This window comes from Desmodus rotundus, chromosome 5 (assembly GCF_022682495.2).
Source record: "Desmodus rotundus isolate HL8 chromosome 5, HLdesRot8A.1, whole genome shotgun sequence".
NCBI lineage: Eukaryota > Metazoa > Chordata > Mammalia > Chiroptera > Phyllostomidae > Desmodus > Desmodus rotundus.
This window is the reverse complement of record NC_071391.1, coordinates 134,144,780-134,163,649: the sequence shown is the minus strand read 5'-3', so window position 1 is coordinate 134,163,649 and position 18,870 is coordinate 134,144,780. Positions and strand designations below refer to the sequence as shown.

The 18,870-nt window shown below is 42.1% G+C and overlaps 1 long non-coding RNA gene across 2 annotated transcripts in view; it reads right to left on the bottom strand.

Moving 5' to 3' along the window:
* The window catches only part of LOC139440928 (uncharacterized), a 535,155-nt gene extending 524,952 nt beyond the window's left edge, over positions 1-10,203 (bottom strand). For both annotated transcript variants that reach the window (XR_011651245.1, XR_011651246.1), the window contains exon 1: positions 10,107-10,203. This is a non-coding gene — a long non-coding RNA (uncharacterized lncRNA). The remainder of the gene's footprint in view (positions 1-10,106) is intronic.
* Positions 10,204-18,870: the final 8,667 nt, after the last annotated feature.

Genomic DNA, 18,870 nt, shown 5'->3' with positions numbered 1-18,870 from the left:
GTGATCCAAATATATAATTTTAAATGTTCTCGTAGTTACATTAAAAAAGTGAGCGTGAAATTAACTTTAATACATTTTATTTAATCCCCATGTACCCCAAATATTAGCATTTTAACATGCAATCAATATAAAATATTATTGAGATAGTTTACTCTTTTGTAATAAATCTTCAAAATCTGATGGGTATTTTACACTTACAGCCCAACTCGATTTGGACTAACCACATTTCAAGCACACAATAGCTGCATAAGGCTAAGTCATTACTATACTGGACAGCACAGGTCTAGACCCATGGCCTCATTTAAGAAGGAAAGGTACTTTGAAGGTACTGGAATTGGGTGATTCTGTCTGGACTAGACTGGCCCTTGGTTTGTTTTTTGTCAATTCTGAGTATTAGGCTGCTATGAGAATACAGACCAAAAGAGCACAGTTACAATATCGTCAAACTCAGAGCTGTCATGTATACCCCAGTTAACATGCAATGAATACTTCCAAACTCTAAAATGTTTGGCCTGCCCCTTGTTGTCTAAATGTTTTCCTTTACATCTGAAACCAGGCAAGTAAAAAATACAGGAACCTTCTTCTCTTCCCTGCACCCTACCCCTCCTGTGATCCGTAGGGCTCTACTCCATTCCTTCCACTTGATTACCAAGAGCAGCTACTCCCAGGGTGGTTTCCCTCTCTGTGCCTGAGCTGCTCTCTCTCTCCTCGTCATGCCCTCTGAACAATGCCACCTGCATCCCCACACCTCCATCAGCTGGCTGACTCCTGATTACTGTCTGGAGTCAACTTTGCTTTCACTTGCCCTAAAAACCTCAAAGCCACCCCAGAGACCATGTCAGACCACCCCAAAGTCCCAGACTCAATGTTCTTTCTCCATGTCCCCATAGCAAACATCGTGGGCTCTTACGCCACAATATTTCCACTGTGTCTCTTACCCAACAGTATTATCACATCTGTTTATTGTCCCTCTCTTTCCCCCAACTAGACAGTGAGCTCCCAGAAAGTATCTCAGGTACCGTTGTAGTTACAGTGCTTAGCATAAAACAGGCACTCAATAAAGGCTCATAAAGATGAAACGTTCAATAGTATATAGAAAGTATAATCAAGTTCATTCATTCAAAGAATAATTTTTCAAAAGTATGTGTCTAACATATTTTACAACAAAAAGGAATTGAAAATTCAACCAACTGTTACCTTCCAAGTGCCAGGTACTATGCTGGTTGTTGAAGCTATGGAGGGGAATGAAACTCCAGACTCTCAGAGATTGCAGTTAAGCAATGGTTAGGGTGAGGGCTTTGCAAAGGAATGTGAATGCCCATCACCTGCAAGAAGTTGTTGAAAAGCAGATTCCAATTCAGGTGGTCAGGGGTATAGCGTGAGATTATGCATTTCTAACAAGCTCCCAAGTGATGCTGCTGGTCCAAGCACCACACTTCAAGTAGGAAGGACTGTGGTCCGGGGGTGAGGGGACCTGAAATTATGCTCAGACTCCTGTTGTATGGATGTGAGTCATCCCTCTTAATACTGCTAGATCTGCTTGCTCAACTCTGCCATTGTCTAGGAGAGGAGAATAGATAACCTCTATACTGTCTGTAAGATCTGCAGTCTGCAATGTCCACACTCCGTCAGCATGCAGAAGATGGTAGGGGTTAGATCAGGGATTCTCAGCCACCTGGAGTTCATTTCAGGATGCCGATGTCCAAAACACAGCCCAAACCCTACTGGCTCAGCATCTCTGCAGGCAGGGCCCAGGCTTCAGTACTTTAAACTCCATTCTTTAGACTACTAAAGAATGTTACTAGTATTCATGCTTATGCTTTCTTTCCTTCATTCCTTTAGTCATAGAGGGTTTGTTTGTTTGTTTGTTTGTTTGTTTGTTTGTTTCTGGGCTAATGATCCACATTAGTATTAATAATCTATGTTGTTTATTAACTCAATTGATTGGTGTTAATGAGGTCAGAGATTAGCAAATTATGCCCCCCTGACAGATAACTTTATTCTGTTGGCAGAACTATGATGCCATTGTTAGTCCAAAGAACCAGATTAAAATCATTGTGAAATACTATTTCCAACAGTAAAGAGGCAACACAAGACACAGGCCCTGATGTGAACCACTGTGCACAGAGGAAAAGCTATGCTGATACATAACAATCAACCACGAGGCTTCCTAGCTTTTCGCAGTCACCTCCTTGACTCACAAGATCAAAATAAAAACAGGGATGTTTTTTTTCCAATGGAAAATAGAAGAACCAGCATCCAAGAAGCCACTGGATATTTTTGCCTTGCAAGTGCAGTCATACCCTAGATTCTTTTAAAATCGGATTTTAAATGAGAAAATTTTTAATGAAAGAGCCCAAACAGTTTTTAAATGTCCCTCATCAGTTTTCAAGAATGAAAAGATCCTTTGTAATTCTCACTACAGCCTTTTGCACTGGTTTAAGAATAGAGGGACATATCCAAACTTCTATACTTTTAAGATATCTTAGTTTCAAACCTGTTGGTGTCTTTAGCTTTTTAAAATTTGCTTGCTTGAAGAAAGAAAAAAAGAACTAGATTCTTTTAACATCAACTCACATAATAAATTGCTCTGTGGCACAGTAGTAGCACATGTCACTAAAATGCTGATGTTTTTCCCTTTATCAGTTTTCACTTTGGTCAAAATATGCTGCTCTATATTTTCCCAAAAGGAAATTATTGGTGTTTAACAAATATATCAACAAATAGCTAAAGAATGCACGCTCTAAGCAAAACATTCTAGGATTTGAGAGGCAAAAATATATGATGTCCTATTATCTTCAAAGGCATTAAAACCTGTCTAAAAAAGATTAAACTTACCTTTTACGAAAAGACAGCTAAAATTACGAACAAAAAATAATAAAAGCTAAAATAGTAGCTTTAAAGAGTTCAGAAAAGAGCCATCTCTCACTTCCAGCTGGGATGGGCTAATGGAAGGCTAAATAGAGAAGGGAAAGGTTTCACCCGAAACTTGAAGGATGAGCAGGGATTAGATCATTAGCCTAGAAAAAGAAAGTCTACCACCAAGAGTATAAAGAAAGTGTAAGATGGGCTTAAAAATAGTAATGAGACAAGTAAAGAGATTAATGAGACAAGAGTATTTGACCTGTGTCAGGTGAAATGTTCCACATCACGAAGGCTTAGATCCAAAGGATTAAGAACTATAGGGGGGAGGGGGAGGTAAATTAATTTAGTTCTCTTGCTCTCCAGGTTCAGGGAAAAGCTGATAAACACAAATTGGTATAAGAATTGACAAAGATAAGGTAGGATGGGGCCAGAATGGATGTACCTGAAGGCCAGACTAAGAATTTTTATTTTTAAATTTTCCCAAAGGTAATAGGAAATTGGTGAAGACTTTTGTGTGCTTGCTTGCTTGCCTATTTCTTTAAGTAACATGATAAAAGTCATGTTTTCAGAAAGACAAACTTTGAAGCAGATATGGCACAAATTGTAGTGAAACAGAACTTGAGGTAGAAAGAAAGGGTTAGTAGAGTGATGTAGAGAAGTTGGTTTGAATTGTAGCAATAGAAAGAGGGGTGCGTCAGAGAAATGACGGAGGAAGAATAAAAGGTAGGACTTGGTGATGAATTAAACCTGAGAGGTGCCTACTGGTGCCCCACACATAAACTGCTAGCACCCACTTCACACTGAAGCCTGCTTGCTGTGCACACCTGTGACCTCTGCTTGAGGTCACCAGTCTGGTGGAAGGAACATGCTTGGCCAAGCCAGGAGTGCTAGAAAGGTAACACTTAGAGGCAGCCTGAGCCTATCAGCATGGGGATTTAGAGGATAAATGCTGAATTTTCCTCAGCCCTCCATTAGAACAACTTTGAGTTCTACACTATCCCTCAGAGTACCCCAATGGGATTAAACTCCAATATCCCGGTGACCACTTCTTTGAGGATACCCTATTTCTTGTCTTTCTCTTATTCTTTATCTCCTTTCCCCACTCCCTTATCAGCATTTCTTGGTATTATTGCCAAATAAACCTGAGGCACTAGGATCCTTGCCTTGGAGTCTGCTCCTAGGAGGAGCAAAATTAAGTTAGTAAGAAAGTAGAATTGAAAACTGGGCATAATAATGCTCCCCTACACCCAGAGAGATGTCCACATCCTAATTCTAGGAATCTGTGAATGTACTATCTTCTATGGCAAAAGGAATTTTGCAAAGACCTTAAGGTTAAAGACCATGAGATGGAGAGACTCTTGAGGCATGCCCAGTCAAACCACACGGATCCCTAAACTGTTCCTAGCTCTGGGTAGAGGAAGATGTGACTATGAAAGAAGGATCAGAAGATGCAACACCAAGACGGAGGAAGAGGACCACTAGCAAAGGAACGTGGGTGGCCTTTACATGTTGGAAAAGGCGAGGAAATGCGTTTCCCGCAGAGCCCTTAGAAAGGAATGCAACCCTCTGTCAGAGTTCTGACCTACAGAACTATAAAGTAACAAACTGTGCTGTCTTAAGCCACAAAGTTCATAGTAATTTTAAAAACAGCAATAGAAAACGTATACATTATTCTTAAAGTAAAGACTACTGCAAATCTGAGGTAGCCACAGAAAGTGAAATAAAACAGAAGACACTGATGTTTCAGGAGCTGTTGATGTGGATGTTCAATATGTTGAGTTTTGTGGGTGTTCTTGATTGTGTGATATTCTTAGAGATACACAGAGCCTCTCCTGTGTGTGTATCTGCGTGTGTATAATCATTCTTCAACCAATTTTTAAACAGGAAAGATGTTTGGTATTTGTTGTGTTGTTTTTGTTTTAACCACTAACTTGTTGTCACTTAATGAGTTATGTTAATTCATATGTGATGCCTTCAAGAAGATATAATTTTCAAAATGTGTCCGTATCGTGGAAACTGTGGCAATGGACAATAAAATGCCATTGTCAAACTCACTGTCTCCTTCCAGTGCTCAGTTTCACCTGGGCTATCTTTAGAAGCTTTCATTTGGAAAGGAAGGCTCTTTGACAAATGTGTTGTATAAGCGTAATCTTTGGATTTAAAAATTTCATTGAGCTGTGGCAACACACAAAGACTTGATATAAGAATTTTGACACATTAATTCAGAGCAAGTTAAACTAACTTCCAGTGCAATGTTGGAAATATATAATCCTAGACACATAGTTTCATTTGAGCATGTGGTTTTTTGCTTTCAAACTCTACACCTTGAGAATATTATATCCTGAATGGTTTACTATATTTTAATCCTGCAGTTTCATTTTGTTTCCCCATTTTTATCAGCTCCTGCCTTTTCCTACCTGTCCCTCCCAACTTTGTCCTTTGAAGGGAGAGGATTGGACACTCCTCCCCCCAAAAAACTCACAAAAGGGACACAATAGAACATTAAAAACTCGACCCCACTAGTGAGTGGCATTCGGCAAGAGGGTTGGGTCTGCTGCTCCTCTACAAAGAGTTCTCGGGCAATACCCAGGCCTCCAAATAACCCCCATCACGTGAAGCCTACCTGTCTTTCTGATTCGTCGTCTGCCTGCCTTGCTCCAGCATGAATACTGGTAGTAATGGAGGCCAACTGTGACCAAGGCAGGGCCTTGGCCTCTCAGCAAGGTCTGGTCATCCTCTTACCCCAACAAGATTCTTTTCCTACTAGCTCTCCTACTCACTACCTGGAAGCCCACTGATGATAACAGCTGGCGCTCCTTTGAAATCCTGCTTTCCCTTAAAGTAGATTCCACAGATTCGGATTAGCCTCGGTCTGAGGCCTTGGTTATTTATATCACTGCTTCTTCTGAGGTGAGCAGCACTGAAGGTAGAGGGGAGGACAATATCTGCTACTCCACTTTGTTTTCCACAGCCTCTGACTCCTAGCAGCTCTCCACTACTGCTCCAAACACACAGCATACCTCGAAGCCACATTATCAAATTCCTATGGAAAACAAACCCGGATCTATCTGCAGATTGTCAAAGCCAAATGTTTTGCTTTTACTTCTCCCTTTCTCACAATGCAACATCATAATAAAAATGTCTTGCCAAACAAATATTAAATAACTCACTTTATACGTTACAAGTGCAAAGCCTACAATCTCTGTATATATTATTGATTGAGTTCAATCTCGTAAGTGTCAGGACAGGACAATGAATGTGGCTGCTCTCTCCGGCGGGCTGTGTAGTCCGGAGTTTCAGAGGCCTCTGCTCACAGCACATCCTCTAACTCCGAAGATATGACACCAGATGCACACCCCACCTCCAAAAAAAAAAAGAAAAAAACTTCCCCTAAATACCAAGATAACTTGTAGAAAGGCTATGTAGTTAGAAAAGCAATTTGTCAGGGTTTAAATGAAATAAGGGAGAAAGCAAGTGTAAAAGACATTGAATTTCAAGTCAGAATGGGCTCAAACACCTTAAAGCCAAAAATAATCTGTGTACCCTAGAGCTTGGGGACCCTGTGCCTTAGCTGATCACAATCCTATGGCCATGTGTCCCCAAATGACTAGACGATTCAAGAGGATTACCTGCTGGTACAGGCTTTTAATGCTGACAAATGTGGCTAGTTTTGAAGACGGGTGCCTTCCACAGCTTTTATTTGCTATTGAGTTTTTAATGTACTTAATGCTCTTTTAATTCTGTTTCTACTAAGATCCTATTTTCTTTGAGAGTTGGGCTTGTGAACTGAGGATTTGTCAACCACAGCACCTTTCAAGAACATCATCCTGAGACATTCTTCATTAAAATTATCTACTACAGCTTTTTTTACTATCTCTTTCTTTTTGTCTTCCCACAATCTTGCCTTTGATCCTATGCCCTCAATAAACACTACCCACCCCAAGTTCATCAATGATCTCCTCTTTGCCAAATTCGGTGGCCTCTCATGATTCTGGAAACCAATCCATTGTTTTTGAAACTATCCGACTTCCTTGACAACCTTCTTAGCCTTGATTTTAGGGATATAAAAATTCCCTAATTCTCCTATATTTTCCTGTAGAATAATTATTAGATTTGTTTTGTTTTTTCTTTCATTTTATAAATGTTTACCAATTAATCAATTCAAAACTCTCTACTGGAAATTACTGCTCCTTTTGCAATCTGGCTGACAGAAGAACAGACTGAGTTTTGAATGAAGTTCCATAGGAAGCAAACCATCTCCACAACTCCTAATCTATCACATGGTTGGGAATATAAATTTTGCCATCTTTGTAGGCAGTTTCCTAGCACTATTGACATATTGATGGTGAGATTAAAGAGTAATCACTGATGATATATCCATTCCACCAAGATCCCAACGACCTTGGAATGTTCCAGAAATTTCAGGAAGGCCAGAAAAGAAGAAACATGCAAAGGATTTAATAGTACAGTCAAGAGGTTGATTTCTAACATATGTTGATCACAAATGTGTGCCTCATTGGGGTCTAAGATTCACACTTCCTGGTAGGCAAAGTCCAGGCTTAGGCATTGAAGACAAAGAACTATTCCTAACCAGCAAGTTACACAAACAATCATTTCAAGTCTAAATATCATACATTAAATTTGACAGTCAGTAAAATGCACTCAGAAAATTAAAGAGTCAGGGTGCTAGCTACTAAAGAGAAAGATGTTAATGTAAAATCCTTAGTGTTTCTATTATATGTATTTTTCCAGTTGGGGATGGTGTTTCTAATGCATATTTCTGTGTATACTGCAAATTCTTCGACCAGAATATATTTTGCATCCCAAAGTCATATATAGTCATAGTATTAAATCTTCCTTTTTCCACCAAAGAGTTTATTTAACTAATCTCTTTAGTTGAAAAAAATGTTAAGGCCATGATAAATATTGATTAACCTTGGGAACTAAAGAGTAAACATAAAAACAATTTCTTACTCTAAGTTCAGGTTTAACAATGTACTAATAGACCATAATGAAGATAGCAGCCATCAGTTAATCAACCCATTAAGTTGGGTTCAGAAGTGTCAACTCAAGTGCAGTGTACTAATTTATTGACCCTTAATGGGTCAGCAAGATCTATAACCTAAAGACTGATCTTTCTGCTTCTGTTAAAGTCACTTTGGAGGCCAATTCACTTCCTTCCATGATGATGATCTCTGACCTAGTATGGGCACAGAGTCAACATAAAATCCATTTATGAGAATGTGCTTGGGGTTACTGAGTAATGGAATCTCAAGCTAAATGGTGAATTAAGTATCTGGGTAGAAGCTCTTTGTGGAAGCACCAACTTTGGTTTTCTAATGTCCACATAAAAGTGAAAATAGACATTTACAATCTTCAATGGGAGCTTCTGACTGTAGTAAGTTTTGGGTTCCTGAGTTAGCAAAGGCTTGCTAGCCATTCCCATTCCTATCCTGCTCTATGAGTAAATCTTAATTTTTGGAATATCAGTGAGTCAAAAAGAATTGAGTAGTAAGATGGTAAGATGTAAGGATTTGCCTGCCAAATTATAATTGTAAAATAAGTTTTGTTTTAGTAAAGATGTAGTGGGTTGGATAGAAAGTTGTTTTGGTGATTAACAAGAAAAAAAAGATATAATTGGCTGAATCTAATAAACAAGATTCAATTACCCAATGTTTACTACTTTCAAGGGAAAGGAAAGGAAAAGCAGGAGCATACCTTATTCCAGATGGGGCTTTGAGAGGATATAATAAAAATTATGAATCAAAAATTCATTCACTTTAATCATATTTGTATAGAAAGTATATAATAATTGCTATGATAACAAGATTTTTTTAAACAGCAGCATTTTTCTTTCTCAGGTGATAAAGCAATTTACTGAACTACAATTTACAGTGTCTATTAGCAGCCTGTCAGCCTCGGGATGTCAGAGACTCAAAAGGGTATGTGCAAAAGAAGCAACTGGGCTTGGTTGTGTTGCCCTAGTCCCCACTTGAGCCTGTGCCAAGGCAAATGCTACCAGCTCCAGTCCTGCTCTTGCACACAGTCCTTGGCTGTGATTGTCCCCCAGTGGGACACAGGTAAGATGCATTAATAGAGACTCTGGAAAGGGGAAGCACGAAAACGAGAAAACGCAAACTGCTAAATGTACTAAACATTCAAGTTTAATTAAAAAGAAAATTGAGATTGACTTGAAGGACCTAAGGATTGGTTTTCCTCTCTACAAAGGAAATATGTCATTCGTGCCCATGATGCTTGAAGGATTCCCGCAAAGGAAACCATCGTTCCTGGGAATATAGAGAGCCCCTTCTGTTGGTGGTGGCATTGCCCTCTGTTTCCCCCTATTTGTTGCCTTTGCTTTCCTCCCCGGTCGTCATTAGCCAATCTCCTAGTATCTCTGCGCCGACCTCTGCACAATCTGCACAAAGACACGGGCCTAAAAGCCTTTGTAGGAACAAGAGAGTTTCATCCTATGGAAAAAAAAAAAGTGAACCTCGGGACCAAAAAGATGAAGAAAGAGTCGGCCTTTAGAAAAGCTCTCACAAACGTGGCGGCTTTGGCCAGATCAGCCTTTAGAGGTAGGACCTCTTGTGCAGGTTCTCAACCTTAAGGGCTGCCTCAGAGAACTACTGAAGGGAGGAGGGAGGCTGGGTGAGAAAGGTCATGGGGATGGAGGGCAAGAGAGCCACGTAGGAGACAGCGACGCAAGCCTACTGACCCTGAGATAGAAGAGGTGACCCTTCCTGGGGCCACGTCTTTCAGTAGCCATCCTGGCGCTCTACACTGGCACTTCCCGCGGGGTCACTGCCGGGCCCCACCTCCTGGGCTGCAGCGCGCACACCTGGGTCCAGGAGGCAGAGGCTCAAGGCGAGCACGACCGAGGGCCACCAGCTGAGCTGGCCCGGAGGGCCTGACCCTAAGAGGCCACAGGCACAAGGAAGGGAGTCCTGCTCCCAGGCTGCTCTGCTGCCCCCCACCCCAGCTCTCCCCACCCCTTCCCCATGGCTGCAGCAGCGGTAGCACTTAGCAGCAGCAGCAGCAGTAGCAAAGGAACATAGTCACAGCGTCACCGAAATCCGAACGGAGCCCAGCTGCGCCGGGGGCAGGAGGAGGGGGCTAGGGCGATTGACGAGGGGGAGTGGCGGGGCGGGTGGGGGGGGCGCCGGAGGCCGGCGGGGCGGGTGGCGGCGGGGGCGGTGCGTGCGGTGGCCGCGCCCCGGGCCAGCGCCGGCGTCACTTACCCGGCCAGGGCGCTGGGGCAGCTCGACCGAGTCCTCAGGGGCGGTGGCGGCTCCGGGCGGGCTGTCGGTGCAGCCCGGGCGCTGCCAAGTGTAAACAATCCGCCATGATTTCTTTGTTTAGCTAATTGAACCTGCCGCCGTCTGGCGTCCCAGGCGCTCCCTCTCTCCCTTCTCTCCCCTTCCCCCACTAGCGCTCACTTTTATTTATTGATTTGTCCTCCCCTCGCTCCCCAGTCATTCCCTCTTTGGGCTCAGTTGTTGCTTTTAACGGGAAGTCGAGGCAGTTGGGTGTGTTTTGCAGGGAGTGCGGTGGTAGTTCTTATAAATACCGGTGAAATAATACCCAAATATCAGGCTGGGGCGCATTTCTGAAAGAGGAGGACGGTACTGCTCTCCCTTCTTCCCCACAACCTCCTCCCCCAATTTTTTAGACTGTCCTCCGTTGGAAGTGCGAGACAGACGTGGTGCAACTCCCAACTCCCAGGCACCTTTCCTTTCCCGCCGAACTCTCTGGTACCCAAGTTCACAGGCAGAATTGGGACTCAGCAAAAAAGCCAGGTTCTTCGCTTACTTTGAAAATCTCAACTATAAGTGATATCCGACTGCTCAAGAGCGTGCAGAATAGTCTTTACCCCGGGCAGGAATAATCATCATAAAGCCAGTCTGCTCATCAGGGGAGATGACCTATTGGCGTCCATTCAACTCCTTCTTTAAGAAAAGACAGATTTTTACACACACACACACAGCGCCAAACTAGCACCAAACACAGTGGAAAGTTCCCAGAAGAGCGAAGAACTGGACGTTTAGCCTTATGTTTGTATGTTATTGGTATTTAGTTTTGCACAAATATTTGGGGAGGGGGTAGACTGTGAGGCCTATTTTGAGGGGTTTTTTTTTAAAGATTTTATTTATTTATTTCTAGAGAGGGGATGGGAGGAAGAAAAGGAGGGAGAGAAACATCAGTATGTGGCTGTCTTTCACTTGCCCCTCACAGGGAACCTGGCCCACAACCCAGGCTTGTGCCCTGCACTGGGAATCAACCCCTGACCCTTTTTGGTAGGCGGGCACTCATTCCACTGAGCCACACCAGCCAGGGCCTGTTTTGAGTTTAAAACTAGGAAGAAATATATAGGTCCTGATGAGAAGGAAGGCTCAGCACTTTTTATGTGTTCCTATGGGTAGAACTGCATTTGATCAGTTTTAACTATCGTTAATGCAAGCATTATTTAAATCCTATTCTAGGCAGATTTTATGATGAAATTCAGGGTAATCTGGCAGGAAAATCCTAGGGTTTTGGCCTCATCTATTAAAAAAAAAAAAAAAAACACTACTCTCTCAGTCTCACTTCTATTTATAACCATCGTGGTGATGAGACCAAAAAGTATTAAATATTTTAATTCATAAGGAGGATTGGAAGTCATCTATATCTTGCAGTAAAATGGTGCCTAAGTTGTCATCAGAATTAACCTCATTACAAGAAGCTATTGCCTTACCTGTGCTTCATTCTGTGTGGGGACAGCACTACTGAATAGAGTAATGCCATCCTTAGAAGTTTGGACCATTTAAAAGCCACATAACATACTGATGATATGGGTAAAAGGACCATCTGATAAAATCAAGAGAACTGAGTAAGAAGTATTTACAATATAGGCCACACACTGTGATGTTTTAACCACTAGGTCAATTAATAAATAGGTATTCAAGTACTCTGATTATAAATAAAGAAAAAGGAATTATATTGCCAAGCTATTGAAAAGACCTCAAATCCCTATTTTACACATGGCTTTAGATTATTCCCTCAGGATAGTTGAACTAAAGTTATAATCATGTTCTTTCCCACACTTGCGATGTTCTTCTCTGTATCATGCTGAATTTTATATATTTTCCCAAATTCGAACTGAACTCTGATGTTATGATGCCCACCTTAATATTTACTTTCTTCCAATGATTGTGACTTATTTCTCTTGGCATCACCTATAAGACTTTTGAGCTTCAGAACCATGAGCTTGAGGTCTTTAAATATAGGACTTATGCTCTAAATACACGGAAAAATTTTTTGTTGCACAAAATAACACTTAAAGAACCATAGTCTCACTTTTTTAATTATATTTTATTGATTTAGTTATTACAGTTGTCCCATTTTTCCCTCTTTGGCCCCCTCCACACAACACCCCCCACTCCCTTGCAATCCCCACACCATTGTTCATGCCCATGGGTCATTCATATAAGTCCTTTGGACACTCCACTTCCTATACTATACTTTACATTCCCATGGCTATTCTGTAACCACCTAGTTGTACTTGTTAATCCCCTTAGTTCTTCACCCATACCCCATACCCCCTCCCATCTAGGCAACCATCAAAATGCTCTCCATATCCATGATTCTGTCTCTGTTCTTCTTGTTTGTTTAGTTTGTTTTTTGGATTCAATTGTTGGCAAGTATGTATCTATTGCCATTTTTTTGTTCATAGTTTTGATCTTCTTTGCTTAAATAAGTCCCTTTAACATTTCATATAACAATGGTTTTGTGATCATGAACTCCTTTAGTTTTTTCTTGTCAGGGAAGCTCTTCATCTGCCCTTCGATTCTAAATGATAGCTTTGCGGGGTAGAGCAGTCTTGGCTGTATTTCCCTGCTTTTCATGACTTTGAATATTTCCTACCAGTCCCTTCTAGCCTACAAAATTTCTTTTGAGAAATCAGCTGAAAGTCTTATGGAACTCCCTTGTAGGTAACTAACTGCTTTTCTCTTGCTGCTCTTAAGATACTCTCTTTATCTTTAACCTTTGGCATTTTAATTATGATATTTCTTGGAGTGGATCCATCTTTGGATCTTCTTTGCATCCATCTTTTTTGGGATGCTGTGTGCTTCCTGAACTTGCATGTCTATTTCCTTCACCAAATTAGGGAAATTTTGTTTCATTATTTTTTCAAATAGATTTCCAAGTTCTTGCTCTTTCTCTTCTTCTTCCGACACCACTAATAATGCAAGTGTCAGAGTGCTTGAAGTCGTCCCAGAGGCTGCGTATACTATCCTCATTTTTTAAATTATTTTTTCTTCTTGTTCTGATTGTTTGTTTTTTGCTTCTTTATATTCCAAACCATCGATGGGATTCTTGGCTTTATTCACTCTACTATTATTTCCCTGTGAATTGTTCTTTATTTTAATTAGAGTATCCTTCATTTCTGACTAGATCTTTTTTATGCTGTTGAGGTCCTCACTAAGTTCCTTGAGCATCCTTATAACCAGTGCTTTGAAGTCTGCATCTGATTGCTTATCTCCATTTTGTTTAGTTCTTTTTCTGGAGTTTTGATCTGTTCTCTCATTTGGGCCATCTTTCTTTGTCTCTTTATTTTGGCAGCCTCCTTGTGTTTGTTTCTATGTATTAGGTAGAGCTGCTATGACTCCCTGTCTTGGTATCATGGCCTAAGGTACTAGGTGTGCTGCAGGGTTCAGTGGCACAGCCTCCCCTATCACCCAAGCTGGGTACTCGAGGTGCACCCTTTGTGTGGGCTGAGTACACCCTCCTCTTATAGTTGAGCTTTTGTTGCTGTTGGCAGGTCAATGGGAGGGATTTACCCAGGCCAGTCAGTTGCAAGGATTGGCTGGAACCACTGACCACTAACCTGCGCCCTCCGTGGAGGATCAGCTGTACGGGGGCAGGATGGAAGTGATCTAATGTGGCCTGTAGCTGTCCACTGGGTGCCAAGCCCTGTGGTTTCCTGGGTTGTGCAGGCCAAGTTCAGCCCCCTCCTGTGTTTTGCCCGGGGCCACCCTGCCTGAGCTATAGACCAATCTGAGGTGGATACTACTTGTGCTGGACTTGGAGATTCTCAGATGATGCCAAGCTGCGAATCTAGGCTTGCTGCTGCTAGTGCCGGGCCTGGGGCTCACTTAGGAAGAGGTGGGGGATAGGGGACTGGGGGATCACTGAGGTCAGTTGTTGCTTGTTTGAAAGGATTTAAGAAGTTGTGAAGCTTGAGCCAAGACCAGTCATTCATATGGAAAAGTTACTGTTAACAGCTATAAATTGGATGGGATGGAGCCTTAGGGGATCTGCTAGGCAGGGCAAATAGTGTTAGCTAGATTGATGGAGTCTCAGATATGGCACCTTGCCTGCTTCGTGATTTACCTACCAAACTGTCTGGAAGATAGCTGTACCCCAGATCTTGCCTTGATGCCAGCTACTTCAATTCCTCCCTGTATGCCACTGGTGACCTTTAAGCTGCTACCACAGTGTTGGAACTCAGAGGGGAGTGAGTCTCATTAAGTCCATGTGTGGGTTTTTTAAGAGGAATTGCTTGGGAATTCTAGCAGTTTCTTCCATGGACTCAATCCCTGATGGTTTTTGCAGCCAGAATATATGGGGACATCTCTTCCTGCCATTGGTACCCTGGGCTGGGAGGCCTGGTGTGGGGTGGGTACTCCTCGCTCCTGAGATATCCTTCCTGGATTTTTATCTACCGTAAGTGTATGTGGAACCAGCCCATTCTGCATCTCTGCTCCTCCTGCCAGACAGAATGGACGTGATTTCTTTAATTCCATAGCTGTCAGACTTTCATTCAACTCAATTTCTGCCAGTTCTGAGTGATGGTTGTTCTATAATTTAGTTGTAATTTTGATGTGGTTGTGTGAGGATGTGAGCTGTGTTTACCTATGCCACTGTTGGGAACCGCCCTGCCTGGTTTCAGAGGCTGTAAGTCCCCATGGCTAAGGCTGAGTCAGAGTTGGGACCATAAGCCACTAAGGAGACAAAGCTTATCTCCCTGGAAGAAGTGCCACTTCTGCCCACTTCACCCTGCTTGGCCCTGAGATTGACCAGTTAGCCAATGATGGGTAAGAATCCTCAAGGGAGGATCAACCTAAGACAGGCTCTGGTCACCAGGGATAAGCTCGCAGGGAAGGACTCAGGGGGCTTTGGCAAAAGGGGGTGATGGACCTTCGCCCCTCGGCTTTGAAATAGCCTGAGTCCTCATTCTGTCTGCAAGAAGTCTCCTAATCTCTTGGCTGCCTCACTTCCCTTGCCTGTTTTAAGCCTGAAGCAATAACAGAGGGCGGTGCAGTCCTGTGCTGGGAGGGGCGAATTCCCTGGGGAATCAGGCCTAAAAAATTATACGTACATTCCTGTGAAACCTACTTAATCTGTACCCTCAGCTTAAAAGATAAGGGTCCAGACCTGAGATGAGTCTGGCGCCTAAAGTTTTATGGCCCTCTAACTAATTGGCTGTAACTCAGAATAAGCCCTCAGAGTTCTCTGTAAATCTTGTATTGTTTAACCCTTACTGACTGACAATGATTGATGAGCTTCATCTGCATTCCTATGCGAATGAAACTAATAAAAGCCCATGGAGAGAAAGGCTCAAGGCCCTTCTCCTTTGAGAGATTGCCCACCTCTCCTCCCCAAGCAGATCATGTCTTGGTAGACTTATTCTTCATCCATGGCAGACCAGGAGGCTGAGTTAAAGCTCCCCGACATGCCACCATCTTCACTGGAAGTTTCCATTTTTTTCCTCGTGTTTCCATACTAGGGGGGGAAATGCTTCATCTCAAAATCTATACCTTCATGTGTTGCTGTCCATGGGAAATGTAGGCAGCTACAGCACCATTATCCAGGAATCCTTGAGGAAGAGAGCAGAAGTGTGAGAGCCCGAGAGCCAGAGAGCCAGAGCCAGCCCCATAGTTTCACTTTTTTAAAAGTATATTTTATCTATTATGCTATTACAATTGTCCCAATTTTTTTCTCTGCTTTCTGCCCCTCTTCCCTGCACCTTCCTCCCTCCAGCATACCCCCCCACCTTAGTTCATGTTCATGGGTTGTACATATAAGTTCTTTGGCTTCTCCATTTCCTATACTATTCTTAACCTCCTCTTGCCTATTTTGTGCCTACCTATTATGTTTCTTATTCCCTGTACATTTTGCTCCTATTCTCTCCTTCCCTCTCCCCACTGATAACCCTCTATGTGATCTCCATTTCTGTGATTCTGTTCCTATTGTAGTTGTTTGCTCAGTTTTTGGTTTTTTGTTTTTTAGGTTCAGGTTTTGATAGTTGTGACTTTGTTGTCATTTTACTGTTCATAGTTTTTGATCTTCTATTTCTTAGATGAGTCTCCTTAACATTTCATACAATAAGGGCTTGGTGATAATGGACTCCTTTAATTTGGATGTAGGTCTTTGCCTTTCATGACTTCAGATACTACTTTCCAGCCCCTTCTTGCCTGCAAGATTTCTTTTGAGAAACCAGCTGATAGTCTTATGGGAACTCCTTTGTAGGTAACTGTCTCCTTTTCTCTTTCTGCTTTTAAGATTCTCTCCTTATCTTTCATCTTGGGTAACTTAGTTATGATGTGTCTTGGTGTGTTTCTCATTGGGTCCAATTTCTTTGGGACTCTCTGAGCTTCCTGGACTTCCTGAAAGTCTATTTCCTTCACCAGATTGGGGAAGTTTTCTTTCATTATTTTTTCAGATAAGTTTTCAATTTCTTGCTCTTTTTCTTCTCCTTCTGGCACTCCTATAATTCAGGTATTGGAGCATTTAAAGTTGTCCCAGAAGTTCCTAACCCTGTCCTCATTTTTTTTGAATTATTTTTTCTTCATTCTGTTCCAGTGGATGTCTATTTCTTCCTTTTGTTCCATATCATTGATTTGAATCCCGGTTTCCTTACCTTCACTGTTGGTTCCCTGTATATTTTCCTTTATTTCACTTTTCATAGCCTTCATTTCCTCCTTAATTTTGTGGCCATATTCATCCATTTCTGTGAGCATCCTGATTACCAGCATTTTGAACTCTGCATCTGATAGGTTGGCTATCTCCCTGTTGCTCAGCTCTTTTTCTGGAGTTTTGATCTGTTCTTTAATTTGGGCCATATATCTTTGTCTCAGTACACCTGTTACCTAGTAAGCCTTAGGTATTTGCCAGAGCGGGGCAACCCTATTCCCTGCATTGTGGTGCTGTCTGTGTGGGAGGGGACAGAGAGGGAACAATGGAGCTTGCACAGCTCTCCCCCACTTTCCATCGCTTCCATCATTTCCCATAAGTGGATTGTGCCCTTTCACATGCTGACTCACAGGTGGGTGGGTTTGTGTACATTCTAGAACCCCCTTGGCCTCTCCAGTGGATTCTCCTGTGATACTGGGAGTTTCTCCCACTGTTGCAACCCCCACAGATTTTTACAGCCAGAGATCTTGAGTCTGTAGTTTCTGGTACTGAAACCCTGGGTTTTGCAGTCTGTCTCACTCCCCATTTGCTCCTCCTAGCTTATCCATGTGCAAATGTGGGACCACCCATTCTGCTAGCTGCTGCCTCATCTGGTCTGCCAGCCCTCACCTCGCCATGTGTGGTCTGCTGCCTTGCCACGAGTCCTCTCTGCCCTGCTGCCCATCTCCACCCCTCGTACCAGTCTGTGTGAAGGTTTCTTTAACTTTTTGGTTGTCAGACTTCCATGCAGTTTGATTTTCTGGCAGTTCTGTTTGTGTTTTGTTTTTAAATTGGTTGTTATCCTTCTTTTGGTTGTGCAGGGAAGCGAAGAGTTTCTACCTACACTTCAATCTTGGCCAGGACCTCCCCATAGTTTCCCTTTAGAAAGTTAAATGAAAAATAAATATGTTCAGGTCTTTAAATAAATTATGTTTCAAAAATAAATTTAAAAAAACTAATTTATTTAAAGGCCTGGACTACTTATGTAGAATTACTGATCCACCATGACATTACTTTTTTCTAATATAATTGAATTTTGCAAATTTGTACCATTTTCCTACCCATCCTCATATTCATTTCATTTGTCAATTTTATGAGCTGAGATTTGTTTTGAAAGTTGAAGGGAAAGGTTCAAGTAGAACTACTCTTGAATCCATTTCAAATTTTCTTAGCTCTCATTAACCAGTTGTATTAGGAAAACCTCAGCCTTCTACCTTGTGTCTCCTTTACTTGCACAGCACGCCTACACTCACAACACTTCACCTCTGACACTTGTGCTCACCAAATATGTGGGGGTTTTCCCCACACCAAGCAATTCTCATGATACCAGCTTGGGAGTCCCACAATTTAACTCAATTCTGACACTATGTACCTGGAGATGGTGCTAATCCCATGAGTTAAGAGCTCAGTCCCACAAGAGTGCTCCCCATTTCAAATGCCAAGCACAAGCCATAACTTCTGTTTGACTTGGCTACAAATCAGGGGTTCCAGTGACCTCCTCCCCTTTGGATTCAATTAATTTGCTAGAACAGGTCACCAAACTCTGGATACACCTAGTTATGTGTACCAGCTTATTGTATAATAAAGCATAAAATGAAAGATGTAGATGATGACATATATAGGAGTCAGATCTGGGAGTTCCCAATCACAGGAGCTTCTGTTTCTATAGAGTTGGGATTTTTATGCAGCCTTTATCATGTAGGAACAATTGGACCAGTAATTCCAATTTCAACCCTTCTCCATTCTCAAGAAAATTGGGGATGGAGCTGAAAATTCCAAGCTTTTAATCATGGCTTGGTCTTTCTATTGACCAGCCCCCATCCAAGAGCCATCCAGGAGTTTACCCAGAGCAGCCTTAATAGAAGAAAAATTACTCCTACCACTTTTATCACTTAGAAATGTACAGGGGGTGGGGTCAAAGACCAAATATTAGAACAGGAGATGCTCCTAGTGCTCTCATCACTTAAGAATTTACAAGGATTTCACACCAGGCAAGATCACATTACAGATTTCTGTATGTATAGATTTGTGTATCTTCCCTCCTTTATTAGTTAATACCTAACAACTGTT